This window comes from Salvelinus fontinalis, chromosome 29 (assembly GCF_029448725.1).
Source record: "Salvelinus fontinalis isolate EN_2023a chromosome 29, ASM2944872v1, whole genome shotgun sequence".
Taxonomy (NCBI): domain Eukaryota; kingdom Metazoa; phylum Chordata; class Actinopteri; order Salmoniformes; family Salmonidae; genus Salvelinus; species Salvelinus fontinalis.
In genome coordinates this window covers 4,933,710-4,953,065 of record NC_074693.1, presented here as the reverse complement: position 1 = coordinate 4,953,065, position 19,356 = coordinate 4,933,710, and the positions used below count along the sequence as shown (strand labels likewise).

At 52.2% G+C, this 19,356-nt stretch overlaps 1 protein-coding gene across 1 annotated transcript in view; it reads left to right on the top strand.

Annotated features, from left to right (window-relative positions):
- LOC129827341 (iron-sulfur clusters transporter ABCB7, mitochondrial-like) overlaps nt 1-19,356 on the top strand; it is a 160,226-nt gene that overhangs the window by 62,876 nt on the left and 77,994 nt on the right. The gene's annotated exons all lie outside the window — the stretch shown is intronic.

The window sequence follows — 19,356 nt, the reverse complement described above, 5'->3', positions numbered from 1 at the left end:
TTCAGCCAGACCCCTCCGGGGCTGTAGTAGAGGGGTTCTGCCAGACCGGGGCTGTAGTAGAGGGTTCTGCCAGACCCATCAGGGGCTGTAGTAGAGGGGTTCTGCCAGACCCATCCGGGGCTGTAGTAGAGGGGTTCTGCCAGACCCATCCGCGGCTGTAGTAGAGGGGTTCTGCCAGACCCGTCCGGGGCTGTAGTAGAGGGGTTCTGCCAGACCCGTCCGGGGCTGTAGTAGAGGGGTTCTGCCAGACCCGTCCGGGGCTGTAGTAGAGGGGTTCTGCCAGACCCGTCCGGGGCTGTAGTAGAGGGGTTCTGCCAGACCCGTCCGGGGCTGTAGTAGAGGGGTTCTGCCAGACCCGTCCGGGGCTGTAGTAGAGGGGTTCTGCCAGACCCGTCCGGGGCTGTAGTAGAGGGGTTCTGCCAGACCCGTCCGGGGCTGTAGTAGAGGGGTTCTGCCAGACCCGTCCGGGGCTGTAGTAGAGGGGTTCTGCCAGACCCGTCCGGGGCTGTAGTAGAGGGGTTCTGCCAGACCCGTCCGGGGCTGTAGTAGAGGGGTTCTGCCAGACCCGTCCGGGGCTGTAGTAGAGGGGTTCTGCCAGACCCGTCCGGGGCTGTAGTAGAGGGGTTCTGCCAGACCCGTCCGGGGCTGTAGTAGAGGGGTTCTGCCAGACCCGTCCGGGGCTGTAGTAGAGGGGTTCTGCCAGACCCATCCGGGGCTGTAGTAGAGGGGTTCTGCCAGACCCATCCGGGGCTGTAGTAGAGGGGTTCTGCCAGACCCATCCGGGGCTGTAGTAGAGGGGTTCTGCCAGACCCATCCGGGGCTGTAGTAGAGGGGTTCTGCCAGACCCATCCGGGGCTGTAGTAGAGGGGTTCTGCCAGACCCATCCGGGGCTGTAGTAGAGGGGTTCTGCCAGACCCATCCGGGGCTGTAGTAGAGGGGTTCTGCCAGACCCATCCGGGGCTGTAGTAGAGGGGTTCTGCCAGACCCATCCGGAGCTGTAGTAGAGGGGTTCTGCCAGACCCATCCGGGGCTGTAGTAGAGGGGTTCTGCCAGACCCATCCGGGGCTGTAGTAGAGGGGTTCTGCCAGACCCATCCGGGGCTGTAGTAGAGGGGTTCTGCCAGACCCCTCCGGGGCTGTAGTAGAGGGGTTCTGCCAGACTGGGGCTGTAGTAGAGGGGTTCTGCCAGACCCATCCGGGGCTGTAGTAGAGGGGTTCTGCCAGACCCATCCGGGGCTGTAGTAGAGGGGTTCTGCCAGACCCATCCGGGGCTGTAGTAGAGGGGTTCTGCCAGACCCATCCGGGGCTGTAGTAGAGGGGTTCTGCCAGACCCATCCGGGGCTGTAGTAGAGGGGTTCTGCCAGACCCATCCGGGGCTGTAGTAGAGGGGTTCTGCCAGACCCATCCGGGGCTGTAGTAGAGGGGTTCTGCCAGACCCATCCGGGGCTGTAGTAGAGGGGTTCTGCCAGACCCATCCGGGGCTGTAGTAGAGGGGTTCTGCCAGACCCCTCCGGGGCTGTAGTAGAGGGGTTCAGCCAGACCCCTCCGGGGCTGTAGTAGAGGGGTTCTGCCAGACCGGGGCTGTAGTAGAGGGTTCTGCCAGACCCATCAGGGGCTGTAGTAGAGGGGTTCTGCCAGACCCATCCGCGGCTGTAGTAGAGGGGTTCTGCCAGACCCATCCGCGGCTGTAGTAGAGGGGTTCTGCCAGACCCATCCGGGGCTGTACTAGAGGGGTTCTGCCAGACCCATCCGGGGCTGTAGTAGAGGGTTCTGCTAGACCGGGGCTGTAGTAGAGGGTTCTGCCAGACCCATCAGGGGCTGTAGTAGAGGGGTTCTGCCAGACCGGGGCTGTAGTAGAGGGGTTCTGCCAGACCGGGGATGTAGTAGAGGGGTTCTGCCAGACCGGGGCTGTAGTAGAGGGGTTCTGCCAGACCGGGGCTGTAGTAGAGGGTTCTGCTAGACCCATCCGGGGCTGTAGTAGAGGTTCTGCCAGACCTATCCGGGGCTGTAGTAGAGGGGTTCTGCCAGACCCATCCGGGGCTGTAGTAGAGGGTTCTGCCAGACCTATCCGGGGCTGTAGTAGAGGGGTTCTGCCAGACCGGGGCTGTAGTAGAGGGGTTCTGCCAGACCTATCCGGGGCTGTAGTAGAGGGGTTCTGCCAGACCCATCCGGGGCTGTAGTAGAGGGGTTCTGCCAGACCGGGACTGTAATAGAGGGGTTCTGCCAGACCTATCCGGGGCTGTAGTAGAGGGGTTCTGCCAGACCGGGGCTGTAATAGAGGGTTCTGCCAGACCTATCCGGGGCTGTAGTAGAGGGGTTCTGCCAGACCCATCCGGGGCTGTAGTAGAGGGTTCTGCCAGACCGGGACTGTAATAGAGGGTTCTGCCAGACCGGGGCTGTAGTAGAGGGGTTCTGCCAGACCCATCCGGGGCTGTAGTAGAGGGTTCTGCCAGACCCATCCGGGGTTGTAGTAGAGGGTTCTGCCAGACCCATCCGGGGCTGTAGTAGAGGGTTCTGCCAGACCCATCCGGGGCTGTAGTAGAGGGTTCTGCCATACCCATCCGGGGCTGTAGTAGAGGGGTTCTGCCAGACCGGGGCTGTAGTAGAGGGTTCTGCCAGACCCATCCGGGGCTGTAGTAGAGGGGTTCTGCCAGACCCATCCCGGGCTGTAGTAGAGGGGTTCTGCCAGACCCATCCGGGGCTGTAGTAGAGGGGTTCTGCCAGACCGGGGCTGTAGTAGAGGGTTCTGCCAGACCGGGGCTGTAGTAGAGGGTTCTGCCAGACCGGGGCTGTAGTAGAGGGTTCTGCCAGACCGGGGCTGTAGTAGAGGGTTCTGCCAGACCCTTCCGGGGATGTAGTAGAGGGTTCTGCCAGACCGGGGCTGTAGTAGAGGGTTCTGCCAGACCGGGGCTGTAGTAGAGGGTTCTGCCAGACCCATCCGTGGCTGTAGTAGAGGGGTTCTGCCAGACCCATCCGGGGCTGTAGTAGAGGGGTTCTGCCTGACCCATCCGGGGCTGTAGTAGAGGGGTTCTGCCAGACCCATCCGGGGCTGTAGTAGAGGGGTTCTGCCAGACCCATCCGGGGCTGTAGTAGAGGGGTTCTGCCAGACCCATCCGGGGCTGTAGTTGAGGGGTTCTGCCAGACCGGGGCTGTAGTAGAGGGGTTCTGCCAGACCGGGGCTGTAGTAGAGGGGTTCTGCCAGACCCATCCGGGGCTGTAGTAGAGGGGTTCTGCCAGACCCATCCGGGGCTGTAGTAGAGGGGTTCTGCCAGACCCATCCGGGGCTGTAGTAGAGGGGTTCTGCCAGACCCATCCGGGGCTGTAGTAGAGGGGTTCTGCCAGACCGTGGATGTAGTAGAGGGGTTCTGCCAGACCGGGGATGTAGTAGAGGGGTTCTGCCAGACCCATCCGGGGCTGTAGTAGAGGGGTTCTGCCAGACCCATCCGGGGCTGTAGTAGAGGGGTTCTGCCAGACCCATCCGGGGCTGTAGTAGAGGGGTTCTGCCAGACCCATCCGGGGCTGTAGTAGAGGGGTTCTGCCAGACCCATCCGGGGCTGTAGTAGAGGGGTTCTGCCAGACCCATCCGGGGCTGTAGTAGAGGGTTCTGCCAGACCCATCCGGGGATGTAGTAGAGGGTTCTGCCAGACCCATCCGGGGCTGTAGTAGAGGGTTCTGCCCCTCTATACCCACTTGTCCCAGCGTTGATCAATGTTCAGAACGCTAAATGTTATTAATCTGAGTTCTAATCGTGTCTAACTCTGACCTTCCTCTGATTGACCTCCCTCTGATTGACCTTCCTCTGATTGATCTCCCTCTGATTGACCTCCCTCTGATTGACCTCCCGGGGCTGTAGTAGAGGGGTTCTGCCAGACTCATCCGGGGCTGTAGTAGAGGGGTTCTGCCCTACCCATCCGGGGCTGTAGTAGAGGGGTTCTGCCAGACCCATCCGGGGCTGTAGTAGAGGGGTTCTGCCAGACCCATCCGGGGCTGTAGTAGAGGGGTTCTGCCAGACCCATCCGGGGCTGTAGTAGAGGGGTTCTGCCAGACCCATCCGGGGCTGTAGTAGAGGGGTTCTGCCAGACCCATCCGGGGCTGTAGTAGAGGGGTTCTGCCAGACCCATCCGGGGCTGTAGTAGAGGGTTCTGCCAGACCCATCCGGGGCTGTAGTAGAGGGTTCTGCCAGACCCATCCGGGGATGTAGTAGAGGGTTCTGCCAGACCCATCCGGGGCTGTAGTAGAGGGGTTCTGCCAGACCCATCCGGGGATGTAGTAGAGGGGTTCTGCCAGACCCATCCGGGGCTGTAGTAGAGGGTTCTGCCCCTCTATACCCACTTGTCCCAGCGTTGATCAATGTTCAGAACGCTAAATGTTATTAATCTGAGTTCTAATCGTGTCTAACTCTGACCTCCCTCTGATTGACCTCCCTCTGATTGACCTCCCTCTGATTGACCTCCCTCTGATTGACCTCCCTCTGATTGACCTCCCTCTGATTGACCTCCCTCTGATTGACCTCCCTCTGATTGACCTCCCTCTGATTGACCCTCCCTCTGATTGACCCTCTCTGATTGACCTCCCTCTGATTGACCCTCTCTGATTGACCTCCCTCTGATTGACCTCCCTCTGATTGACCTCCCTCTGATTGACCCTCTCTGATTGACCCTCTCTCTGATTGACCTCCCTCTGATTGACCCTCCCTCTGATTGACCCTCTCTGATTGACCTCCCTCTGATTGACCTCCCTCTGATTGACCCTCTCTGATTGACCTCCCTCTGATTGACCTCCCTCTGATTGACCTCCCTCTGATTGACCTCCCTCTGATTGACCTCCCTCTGATTGACCTCCCTCTGATTGACCTCCCTCTGATTGACCTCCCTCTGATTGACCTCCCTCTGATTGACCCTCCCTCTGATTGACCCTCCCTCTGATTGACCTCCCTCTGATTGACCTCCCTCTGATTGACCTCCCTCTGATTGACCTCCCTCTGATTGACCTCCCTCTGATTGACCTCCCTCTGATTGACCTCCCTCTGATTGACCTCCCTCTGATTGACCCTCCCTCTGATTGACCCTCCCTCTGATTGACCTCCCTCTGATTGACCTCCCTCTGATTGACCTCCCTCTGATTGACCTCCCTCTGATTGACCTCCCTCTGATTGACCTCCCTCTGATTGACCCTCCCTCTGATTGACCTCCCTCTGATTGACCTCCCTCTGATTGACCTCCCTCTGATTGACCTACCTCTGTGAACGAGTGGAATCGTGATTGATTCAGGTATAATCGTTATGTTCACCTGCTCTGTCTGACTTACCTCGTTTAGCACTCACCACTCTGTCCAACAGGAAACTCTGCCCACGACATAGGCCGAGAGGTGAAACAAACTACCTCAATCCAGATCTAGAGTAGTAAGTGGCAGAGACTCCTGTCAACGGACAACCCCCCCCAAATAAAACAAAAACCTGACTATCGAAGAATGAGTTTACAACCGGTAAATAGTGGCTGATGTTTAGGCAACTCAAGGATGCTGGCTGTTAGCCAGGTAGCTAGTTATAGCTAGCTGGCTAGAAGGAGTTATAACTAGCTGGCTAGAAGGAGTTATAACTAGCTGGCTAGAAGGAGTTATAACTAGCTGGCTAGAAGGAGGAAGTTAGAAGCTAATCTTGAACAGAGCTTGACCACAGCAAGAGAAGTTGACTGATATTAAGCTAGCTACTTAGCTATATTCAGAAGTTGGGTTACTTTAAATTCTCATAACAAAAAATACCTTTTCTTTGCAGTGAGTAGTGAGATAGACAGTGGTGTTAGGCTGCATGGAAGGAGGCAAAGGGGAGAGACAGAGATGCATTGAAACAAGCAGGGAGAGAGGTTTGTAGTACAGTGGTACCCAAACTTGGGGTCAGAGACCCATGTGGGGTCCCCTAAAATTTAAATAGGGTCCCCTGACAGAATCTTTAAATAGAAGGGCCTTTTACGCTGTCAGAATTCACTTTCATGTCATTGTGTTGGGACAGTCAACATCATCAGTCCTGACTTACCACTCATGTATGTAGTGAAACACGTAATATTGAGTAGAGATTGTAAGGTAGTGATGAATAGTACGCTAGTTTTTTTCGCAATGAGAATGTGGTGAAATACTGCCGTCTGGTGGTGACTAGAAATAATTGCATAATAGGAACTGTTACAAATTGACGGTCCTTGAAAATAAATATTAGTGTTTGAAAAAGCACTTAAGTCCTTGAATTTGACTTGCCACTGTCTGTACGAACCCTGTAGACACTAGCAGGGATCATCAACTAGATTCAGCTGCGCTACAATTTCTTTCTTGAGCGGATGGACGGGGGGGTCAAATTGACTGCAAGAAGCCCAAACATACACTACCGGTCCAAAGTTTTAGAACACCTACTCATTCAAGTGTTTTTCTTTTCTTTTTACTATTTTCTACATTGTAGAATATTAGTGAAGACAAGCTATGAAATAACACATATGGAATCATGTAGTAACCAAAAAAGTGTTACTCAAATCAAAATATATTTTATATTTGAGATTCTTCAAATAGCCACCCTTTGCCTTGATGACAGCTTTGCACACTCTTGGTCTTCTCTCAACCAGCTTCATGAGGTAGTCACCAGAAATGCATTTCAATAAACAGGTGTGCTTTGTTAAAAATGAATTTGTGGAATTTCTTTCCTTAATGCGTTTGAGCAAATCAGTTGTTGTATTGTGACAAAGTAGGGGAGGTATACAGAAGATAGCCCTGTTTGGTAAAAGTCTATATTATGGCAAGAACAGCTCAAATAAGCAAAGAGAAACTCACCCAGAAGTGGTGCTCCTAGTTGCAAACTTAAATCAGTTTTACCAAATTTTTACCAGCATCTCACATGTGCAACCAGAGAAAAGAAAAATCCTATACCACCTTTACTCCACACACATAGATGCATACACAGCTCTCCCTCACCCTCCATTTGGCAAATCTGCCCATAATTCTATCCTCATGATTCCTGTTTACAAGCAAAAACTAAAGCAGGAAGTACCAGTGACTCCTTCTATACGGAAGTGGTCGGATGCTACGCTACAGGACTGTTTTGCAGCACAGACTAGAATATGTTCCGGGATTCATCCAATGGCATTGAGGAGTACACCACCTCAGTCATCGGCTTCATCAATAAGTGCATCGACGACGTCGTCCCCACAGTAACTGTACGTACATATCCCAACCAGAAGCCATGGATTACAGGCAACATCCGCATCGAGCTAAAGGCTAGAGCTGCCGCTTTCAAGGAGCGGGAGACTAATCCGGACGCTTCTAAGAAATTCCGCTATGCCCTCAGACAAACCATCAAACAGGCAAAGCTCAATACAGGATTGAGATTGAATCCTACTACACCGGCTCTGACGCTCGTCGGATGTGGCAGGGCTTGAAAACTATTACAGACTACAAAGGGAAACACAGACGCGAGCTGCCCAGTGACGCGAGCCTACACACTGGCTAAATGCCTTTTATGATCACTTTGAGGCAAGCAACACTGGAGCATGCACGAGAGCACCAGCTGTTCTGTATGACTGTGTGATTACGCTCTCAGTAGCCGATGTGAACAAAACCTTTAAACAGATCAACATTCACAAAGCCACTGGGCCAGACGGATTACCAGGACGTATACTCAAAGCATGAGCAGAACAACTGTCAAGTGTCTTCACAGACAGTTTCAACCTCTCCCTGACCGAGTCTGTAATACCTACATGTTTCAAGCAGACCATAGTCCCTGTGCCCAAGGAAGCGAAGGTAACCTGCCTAAATGACTACCGCCCCGTGGCACTCACGTCGATAGCTGTGAAGTGCTTTGAAAGGCTGGTCATGGCTCACATCAACAGCATCCTCCCGGACACCCTAGACCCACTCCAATTCGCATACCACCCCAATAGATCCACAGATGATACAATCTATATTGTCCACTGCCCTTTCCCACCTGGACAAAAGGAACACCTATGTGAGAATGCTGTTCATTGACTACAGCTCAGCGTTCAACACCGTATTGCCCACTAAGCTCATCAATAAGCTAAGGACTCTGGGACTAAACACCTCCCTCTGCAACTGGATCCTGGACTTCCTGACGGGCCGCCCCCAGGTGGTGAAGGTAGGCAACAACACGTCTGCCACGCTGATCCTCAACACTGGGGCCCCTCAGGGGTGTGTACTTAGTCCCCTCTTGTTCCCTGTTCACCCACGACTGCGTGACCAAACACGACTCCAACACCATCATTATGTTTACTGACGACACAACAGTGGTAGGCCTGATCACCGACAACAATGAGACGGCCTATAGGGAGGTGGTCAGAGACCTGGCAGTGTGGTGCCAGGACAACAACCTCTCCCTCAACGATGAGACAGCCTATAGGGAGGAAGTCAGAGACCTGGCAGTGTGGTGCCAGGACAACAACCTCTCCCTCAATGTGAGCAAGACAAAGGAGATGATCGTGGACTACAGGAAAAGGTGGGCCGGACAGGCCCCCATTTAACATCGACAGGGCTGTAGTGGAGCGGGTTGAGTTTCAAGTTCCTTGGTGTCCACATCACCAACAAACTATCATGGTCCAAACATACCAAGACAGTCATGAAGAGGGCACCTCAAAACCTTTTCCCCCTCATGAGACTGAAAAGATTTTGCATGGGTCCCCAGATCCTCATAATGTTCTACAGCTGCAACATCGAGAGCATCCTGACTGGTTGCCTCACCGCCTGGTATGGCAACTGCTCGGCCTCCGACCATACACCATACAGAGGGTAGTGCGTACGGCCCAGTACATCCCTGGGGCCAAGCTTCCTGCCATCCAGGACCTATATAATAGGCGGGGAAAGCACATATTTTCTCTGCTGCCGGAGTGCCAGGTCTTTGACCAAATGGCTCCTCAACAGCTTCTACCCCCAAGTCATTAGACTGGTGAACTATTCATAAAATCTCAACTGGACAATTTACATTGACCCCCACCCCCCTCCCGTTTTAACACAGCTGCTACTTGCTGTTTATAATCTATGCATAGTCACTTCACCCCTACATACATGTACAAATTACCTCTACTAACCTATATCCCTGCACACTGACTTGGTACCGGTGCCCCCTGTATATAGCCTCATTATTGTTATTCTTATTGTGTTACTTTTTACTTTAGTCTACTTGGTAAATATTTTCTTAACCAGCAGTGCAGTTCAAGAAGAGTTAAGGGCTTGTAAGTAAGAATTTCATGGTAAAGTCTAATTTGTTGTATTCAGCGCATGTGACAAATAAAGTTTGATTTTAAAAAAGACAGTCCATTACTTTATTTAGACATGAAGGTCAGTCAATACGGAACATTTCAAGAACTTTGAAAGTTTCTTCAAGTGCAGTCGCGAAAACCATCAGGCGCTATGATGAAACTGGCTCTCATGAGGACCGCCACAGGAATGGAAGACCCAGAGTTACCTCTGCTGCAGAGGATCAGTTCATTAGAGATACCAGCCTCAGATTGGAAAGGAAGTCCCAGAGTTACCTCTGCTGCAGAGGATCAGTTCATTAGAGTTACCAGTCTGGGCAGGGACTGTCTCTATTATTATTACACGGCCTGGGCCGGGACTGTCTCTATTATTATTACACGGCCTGGGCCGGGACTGTCTCTATTATAATTACACGGCCTGGGCTGGACCGGGACTGTCTCTATTATTATTACACGGCCTGGCCTGGGCAGGGACTGTCTCTATTATTATTACACGGCCTGGGCAGGGACTGTCTCTATTATTATTACACGGCCTGGCCGGGACTGTCTCTATTATTATTATTACACGGCCTGGCCTGGGCTGGGACTGTCTCTATTATTATTACACGGCCTGGGCCGGGACTGTCTCTATTATTATTACACGGCCTGGGCCGGGACTGTCTCTATTATTATTACACGGCCTGGCCTGGGCCGGGACTGTCTCTATTATTATTACACGGCCTGGGCCGGGACTGTCTCTATTATTATTACACGGCCTGGGCCGGGACTGTCTCTATTATTACACGGCCTGGCCTGGGCCGGGACTGTCTCTATTATTATTATTACATGGCCTGGCCTGGGCCGGGACTGTCTCTATTATTATTACACGGCCTGGCCTGGGCCGGGACTGTCTCTATTATTATTACAAGGCCTGGGCCGGGACTGTCTCTATTATTATTATTATTACACGGCCTGGGCCGGGACTGTCTCTATTATTATTACATGGCACGGCCTGGGCCGGGACTGTCTCTATTATTATTACACGGCCTGGGACGGGACTGTCTCTATTATTATTACACGGCCTGGCCGGGACTGTCTCTATTATTATTACACGGCCTGGCCGGGACTGTCTCTATTATTATTACACGGCCTGGCCTGGACTGTCTCTATTATTATTACACGGCCTGGGCCGGGGACTGTCTCTATTATTATTACACGGCCTGGGCCGGGACTGTCTCTATTATTATTACATGGCACGGCCTGGGCCGGGACTGTCTCTATTATTATTACACGGCCTGGGACGGGACTGTCTCTATTATTATTACACGGCCTGGCCGGGACTGTCTCTATTATTATTACACGGCCTGGCCGGGACTGTCTCTATTATTATTACACGGCCTGGCCTGGACTGTCTCTATTATTATTACACGGCCTGGGCCGGGACTGTCTCTATTATTATTACGCGGCCTGGGCCGGGACTGTCTCTGTTATTACACGGCCTGGCCTTGGCCGGGACTGTCTCTATTATTATTATTATTACACGGCCTGGGCCGGGACTGTCTCTATTATTATTACACGGCCTGGGCCGGGACTGTCTCTATTATTATTACACGGCCTGGGCTGGACCGGGACTGTCTCTATTATTATTACACGGCCTGGCCTGGGCAGGGACTGTCTCTATTATTATTACACGGCCTGGGCAGGGACTGTCTCTATTATTATTACACGGCCTGGCCGGGACTGTCTCTATTATTATTATTACACGGCCTGGCCTGGGCTGGGACTGTCTCTATTATTATTACACGGCCTGGGCCGGGACTGTCTCTATTATTATTACACGGCCTGGGCCGGGACTGTCTCTATTATTATTACACGGCCTGGCCTGGGCCGGGACTGTCTCTATTATTATTACACGGCCTGGGCCGGGACTGTCTCTATTATTATTACACGGCCTGGGCCGGGACTGTCTCTATTATTACACGGCCTGGCCTGGGCCGGGACTGTCTCTATTATTATTATTACACGGCCTGGCCTGGGCCGGGACTGTCTCTATTATTATTACAAGGCCTGGGCCGGGACTGTCTCTATTATTATTATTATTACACGGCCTGGGCCGGGACTGTCTCTATTATTATTACATGGCACGGCCTGGGCCGGGACTGTCTCTATTATTATTACACGGCCTGGGACGGGACTGTCTCTATTATTATTACACGGCCTGGCCGGGACTGTCTCTATTATTATTACACGGCCTGGCCGGGACTGTCTCTATTATTATTACACGGCCTGGCCTGGACTGTCTCTATTATTATTACACGGCCTGGGCCGGGGACTGTCTCTATTATTATTACACGGCCTGGGCCGGGACTGTCTCTATTATTATTACATGGCACGGCCTGGGCCGGGACTGTCTCTATTATTATTACACGGCCTGGGACGGGACTGTCTCTATTATTATTACACGGCCTGGCCGGGACTGTCTCTATTATTATTACACGGCCTGGCCGGGACTGTCTCTATTATTATTACACGGCCTGGCCTGGACTGTCTCTATTATTATTACACGGCCTGGGCCGGGGACTGTCTCTATTATTATTACACGGCCTGGGCCGGGACTGTCTCTATTATTATTACGCGGCCTGGGCCGGGACTGTCTCTGTTATTACACGGCCTGGCCTTGGCCGGGACTGTCTCTATTATTATTATTATTACACTGCCTGGGCCGGGACTGTCTCTATTATTATTACACGGCCTGGGCCGGGACTGTCTCTATTATTATTACACGGCCTGGGCTGGACCGGGACTGTCTCTATTATTATTACACGGCCTGGCCTGGGCAGGGACTGTCTCTATTATTATTACACGGCCTGGGCAGGGACTGTCTCTATTATTATTACACGGCCTGGCCGGGACTGTCTCTATTATTATTATTACACGGCCTGGCCTGGGCTGGGACTGTCTCTATTATTATTACACGGCCTGGGCCGGGACTGTCTCTATTATTATTACACGGCCTGGGCCGGGACTGTCTCTATTATTATTACACGGCCTGGGCCGGGACTGTCTCTATTATTATTACACGGCCTGGCCTGGGCCGGGACTGTCTCTATTATTATTACACGGCCTGGGCCGGGACTGTCTCTATTATTATTACACGGCCTGGGCCGGGACTGTCTCTATTATTACACGGCCTGGCCTGGGCCGGGACTGTCTCTATTATTATTATTACACGGCCTGGCCTGGGCCGGGACTGTCTCTATTATTATTACAAGGCCTGGGCCGGGACTGTCTCTATTATTATTACATGGCACGGCCTGGGCCGGGACTGTCTCTATTATTATTACACGGCCTGGGACGGGACTGTCTCTATTATTATTACACGGCCTGGCCGGGACTGTCTCTATTATTATTACACGGCCTGGCCGGGACTGTCTCTATTATTATTACACGGCCTGGCCTGGACTGTCTCTATTATTATTACACGGCCTGGGCCGGGGACTGTCTCTATTATTATTACACGGCCTGGGCCGGGACTGTCTCTATTATTATTACATGGCACGGCCTGGGCCGGGACTGTCTCTATTATTATTACACGGCCTGGGACGGGACTGTCTCTATTATTATTACACGGCCTGGCCGGGACTGTCTCTATTATTATTACACGGCCTGGCCGGGACTGTCTCTATTATTATTACACGGCCTGGCCTGGACTGTCTCTATTATTATTACACGGCCTGGGCCGGGGACTGTCTCTATTATTATTACACGGCCTGGGCCGGGACTGTCTCTATTATTATTACGCGGCCTGGGCCGGGACTGTCTCTGTTATTACACGGCCTGGCCTTGGCCGGGACTGTCTCTATTATTATTATTATTACACGGCCTGGGCCGGGACTGTCTCTATTATTATTACACGGCCTGGGCAGGGACTGTCTCTATTATTATTACACGGCCTGGGCAGGGACTGTCTCTATTATTATTACACGGCCTGGCCTGGGCAGGGACTGTCTCTATTATTATTACACGGCCTGGGCCGGGACTGTCTCTATTATTATTACACGGCCTGGGCCGGGACTGTCTCTATTATTATTACACGGCCTGGGCCGGGACTGTCTCTATTATTATTACACGGCCTGGGCCGGGACTGTCTCTATTATTATTATTACCTGGCCTGGGCCGGGACTGTCTCTATTATTATTATTACACGGCCTGGGCCGGGACTGTCTCTATTATTATTACACGGCCTGGGCCGGGACTGTCTCTATTATTATTACACGGCCTGGGCCGGGACTGTCTCTATTATTATTACACGGCCTGGGCCGGGACTGTCTCTATTATTATTACACGGCCTGGGCCGGGACTGTCTCTATTATTATTACACGGCCTGGGCCGGGACTGTCTCTATTATTATTACACGGCCTGGCCTGGGCACGGACTGTCTCTATTATTATTACACGGCCTGGCCTGGGCACGGACTGTCTCTATTGTTATTACACGGCCTGGGCCAGGACTGTCTCTATTGTTATTACACGGCCTGGCCTGGCCGGGACTGTCTCTATTATTATTATTACACGGCCTGGGCCGGGACTGTCTCTATTATTATTACACGGCCGGGCCGGGACTGTCTCTATTATTATTACACGGCCTGGCCTGGGCCGGGACTGTCTCTATTATTATTACACGGCCTGGCCTGGGCCGGGACTGTCTCTATTATTATTACACGGCCTGGCCTGGGCCGGGACTGTCTCTATTATTATTACACGGCCTGGCCCAGGGACTGTCTCTATTATTATTACACGGCCTGGCCTGGGCCGGGACTGTCTCTATTATTATTATTACACGGCCTGGCCCAGGGACTGTCTCTATTATTATTACACGGCCTGGGCCGGGACTGTCTCTATTATTATTACACGGCCTGGGCAGGGACTGTCTCTATTATTATTACACGGCCTGGCCGGGACTGTCTCTATTATTATTACATGGCCTGGGCAGGGACTGTCTCTGTTATTATTATTACACGGCCTGGCCGGGACTGTCTCTATTATTATTACACGGTCTGGCCTGGGACTGTCTCTATTATTATTACACGGCCTGGCCTGGGCCGGGACTGTCTCTATTATTATTACACGGCCTGGCCTGGGCAGGGACTGTCTCTATTATTATTACACGGCCTGGCCTGGGCAGGGACTGTCTCTATTATTATTACACGGCCTGGCCTGGGCCGGGACTGTCTCTATTATTATTACACGGCCTGGCCTGGGCCGGGACTGTATCTATTATTATTACACGGCCTGGCCCAGGGACTGTCTCTATTATTATTACACGGCCTGGCCTGGGCCGGGACTGTCTCTATTATTATTACACGGCCTGGCCTGGGCCGGGACTGTCTCTATTATTATTACACGGCCTGGCCTGGGCAGGGACTGTCTCTATTATTATTACACGGCCTGGCCTGGCCCGGGACTGTCTCTATTATTATTATTACACGGCCTGGCCCAGGGACTGTCTATTATTATTACACGGCCTGGCCTGGGCCGGGACTGTCTCTATTATTATTATTACACGGCCTGGCCCAGGGACTGTCTCTATTATTATTACACGGCCTGGGCAGGGACTGTCTCTATTATTATTACACGGCCTGGCCGGGACTGTCTCTATTATTATTACATGGCCTGGGCAGGGACTGTCTCTATTATTATTATTACACGGCCTGGCCGGGACTGTCTCTATTATTATTACACGGCCTGGCCGGGACTGTCTCTATTATTATTACACGGCCTGGCCTGGCCTGGGACTGTCTCTATTATTATTACACGGCCTGGGCCGGGACTGTCTCTATTATTATTATTACACGGCCTGGGCCGGGACTGTCTCTATTATTATTACACGGCCTGGCCTGGGCCGGGACTGTCTCTATTATTATTACACGGCCTGGCCTGGGCAGGGACTGTCTCTATTATTATTACACGGCCTGGCCTGGCCTGGGCAGGGACTGTCTCTATTATTATTACACGGCCTGGCCTGGGCAGGGACTGTCTCTATTATTATTACACGGCCTGGGCATGGACTGTCTCTATTATTATTACACGGCCTGGCCTGGGCCGGGACTGTCTCTATTATTATTACACGGCCTGGCCTGGGCCGGGACTGTCTCTATTATTATTACACGGCCTGGCCTGGGCCGGGACTGTATCTATTATTATTACACGACCTGGCCCAGGGACTGTCTCTATTATTATTACACGGCCTGGCCTGGGCCGGGACTGTCTCTATTATTATTACATGGCCTGGCCTGGGCCGGGACTGTCTCTATTATTATTACACGGCCTGGCCTGGGCCGGGACTGTCTCTATTATTATTATTACACGGCCTGGCCCAGGGACTGTCTCTATTATTATTACACGGCCTGGGCCGGGACTGTCTCTATTATTATTATTACACGGCCTGGCCCAGGGACTGTCTCTATTATTATTACACGGCCTGGGCCGGGACTGTCTCTATTATTATTACACGGCCTGGGCCGGGACTGTCTCTATTATTATTACACGGCCTGGGCCGGGACTGTCTCTATTATTATTACACGGCCTGGGCCGGGACTGTCTCTATTATTATTACACGGCCTGGCCTGGGCACGGACTGTCTCTATTATTATTACACGGCCTGGCCTGGGCCGGGACTGTCTCTATTGTTATTACACGGCCTGGGCCAGGACTGTCTCTATTGTTATTACACGGCCTGGCCTGGCCGGGACTGTCTCTATTATTATTATTACACGGCCTGGGCCGGGACTGTCTCTATTATTATTACACGGCCGGGCCGGGACTGTCTCTATTATTATTACACGGCCTGGCCTGGGCCGGGACTGTCTCTATTATTATTACACGGCCTGGCCTGGGCCGGGACTGTCTCTATTATTATTACACGGCCTGGCCTGGGCCGGGACTGTCTCTATTATTATTACACGGCCTGGCCCAGGGACTGTCTCTATTATTATTACACGGCCTGGCCTGGGCCGGGACTGTCTCTATTATTATTATTACACGGCCTGGCCCAGGGACTGTCTCTATTATTATTACACGGCCTGGGCCGGGACTGTCTCTATTATTATTACACGGCCTGGGCAGGGACTGTCTCTATTATTATTACACGGCCTGGCCGGGACTGTCTCTATTATTATTACATGGCCTGGGCAGGGACTGTCTCTGTTATTATTATTACACGGCCTGGCCGGGACTGTCTCTATTATTATTACACGGTCTGGCCTGGGACTGTCTCTATTATTATTACACGGCCTGGCCTGGGCCGGGACTGTCTCTATTATTATTACACGGCCTGGCCTGGGCAGGGACTGTCTCTATTATTATTACACGGCCTGGCCTGGGCAGGGACTGTCTCTATTATTATTACACGGCCTGGCCTGGGCCGGGACTGTCTCTATTATTATTACACGGCCTGGCCTGGGCCGGGACTGTATCTATTATTATTACACGGCCTGGCCCAGGGACTGTCTCTATTATTATTACACGGCCTGGCCTGGGCCGGGACTGTCTCTATTATTATTACACGGCCTGGCCTGGGCCGGGACTGTCTCTATTATTATTACACGGCCTGGCCTGGGCAGGGACTGTCTCTATTATTATTACACGGCCTGGCCTGGCCCGGGACTGTCTCTATTATTATTATTACACGGCCTGGCCCAGGGACTGTCTATTATTATTACACGGCCTGGCCTGGGCCGGGACTGTCTCTATTATTATTATTACACGGCCTGGCCCAGGGACTGTCTCTATTATTATTACACGGCCTGGGCAGGGACTGTCTCTATTATTATTACACGGCCTGGCCGGGACTGTCTCTATTATTATTACATGGCCTGGGCAGGGACTGTCTCTATTATTATTATTACACGGCCTGGCCGGGACTGTCTCTATTATTATTACACGGCCTGGCCGGGACTGTCTCTATTATTATTACACGGCCTGGCCTGGCCTGGGACTGTCTCTATTATTATTACACGGCCTGGGCCGGGACTGTCTCTATTATTATTATTACACGGCCTGGGCCGGGACTGTCTCTATTATTATTACACGGCCTGGCCTGGGCCGGGACTGTCTCTATTATTATTACACGGCCTGGCCTGGGCAGGGACTGTCTCTATTATTATTACACGGCCTGGCCTGGCCTGGGCAGGGACTGTCTCTATTATTATTACACGGCCTGGCCTGGGCAGGGACTGTCTCTATTATTATTACACGGCCTGGGCATGGACTGTCTCTATTATTATTACACGGCCTGGCCTGGGCCGGGACTGTCTCTATTATTATTACACGGCCTGGCCTGGGCCGGGACTGTCTCTATTATTATTACACGGCCTGGCCTGGGCCGGGACTGTATCTATTATTATTACACGACCTGGCCCAGGGACTGTCTCTATTATTATTACACGGCCTGTCCTGGGCCGGGACTGTCTCTATTATTATTACATGGCCTGGCCTGGGCCGGGACTGTCTCTATTATTATTACACGGCCTGGCCTGGGCCGGGACTGTCTCTATTATTATTATTACACGGCCTGGCCCAGGGACTGTCTCTATTATTATTACACGGCCTGGGCCGGGACTGTCTCTATTATTATTATTACACGGCCTGGCCCAGGGACTGTCTCTATTATTATTACACGGCCTGGGCCGGGACTGTCTCTATTATTATTACACGGCCTGGGCAGGGACTGTCTCTATTATTATTACACGGCCTGGCCGGGACTGTCTCTATTATTATTACATGGCCTGGGCAGGGACTGTCTCTATTATTATTATTACACGGCCTGGCCGGGACTGTCTCTATTATTATTATTACACGGCCTGGCCGGGACTGTCTCTATTATTATTATTACACGGCCTGGCCGGGACTGTCTCTATTATTATTACACGGCCTGGCCTGGCCTGGGACTGTCTCTATTATTATTATTACACGGCCTGGCCTGGCCTGGGACTGTCTCTATTATTATTATTACACGGCCTGGGCCGGGACTGTCTCTATTATTATTATTACACGGCCTGGGCCGGGACTGTCTCTATTATTATTATTACACGGCCTGGGCCGGGACTGTCTCTATTATTATTACACGGCCTGGCCTGGGCAGGGACTGTCTCTATTATTATTACACGGCCTGGCCTGGGCAGGGACTGTCTCTATTATTATTACACGGCCTGGCCTGGGCAGGGACTGTCTCTATTATTATTACACGGCCTGGCCTGGGCAGGGACTGTCTCTATTATTATTACACGGCCTGGCCTGGGCCGGGACTGTATCTATTATTATTACACGGCCTGGCCTGGGCCGGGACTGTATCTATTATTATTACACGGCCTGGCCCAGGGACTGTCTCTATTATTATTACACGGCCTGGCCCAGGGACTGTCTCTATTATTATTACACGGCCTGGCCTGGGCCGGGACTGTCTCTATTATTATTACACGGCCTGGCCTGGGCCGGGACTGTCTCTATTATTATTATTACACGGCCTGGCCCAGGGACTGTCTCTATTATTATTACACGGCCTGGCCTGGGCCGGGACTGTCTCTATTATTATTATTACACGGCCTGGCCCAGGGACGGTCTCTATTATTATTACACGGCCTGGGCCGGGACTGTCTCTATTATTATTACACGGCCTGGGCAGGGACTGTCTCTATTATTATTACACGGCCTGGCCGGGACTGTCTCTATTATTATTACACGGCCTGGGCAGGGACTGTCTCTATTATTATTATTACACGGCCTGGCCGGGACTGTCTCTATTATTATTACACGGCCTGGCCGGGACTGTCTCTATTATTATTACACGGCCTGGCCTGGCCTGGGACTGTCTCTATTATTATTACACGGCCTGGGCCGGGACTGTATTATTATTATTACACGGCCTGGGCCGGGACTGTCTCTATTATTATTACACGGCCTGGGCTGGGCTGGGCCGGGACTGTCTCTATTATTATTACACGGCCTGGGCAGGGACTGTCTCTATTATTATTACACGGCCTGGGCAGGGACTGTCTCTATTATTATTACACGGCCTGGCCTGGGCAGGGACTGTCTCTATTATTATTACACGGCCTGGGCTGGGCCGGGACTGTCTCT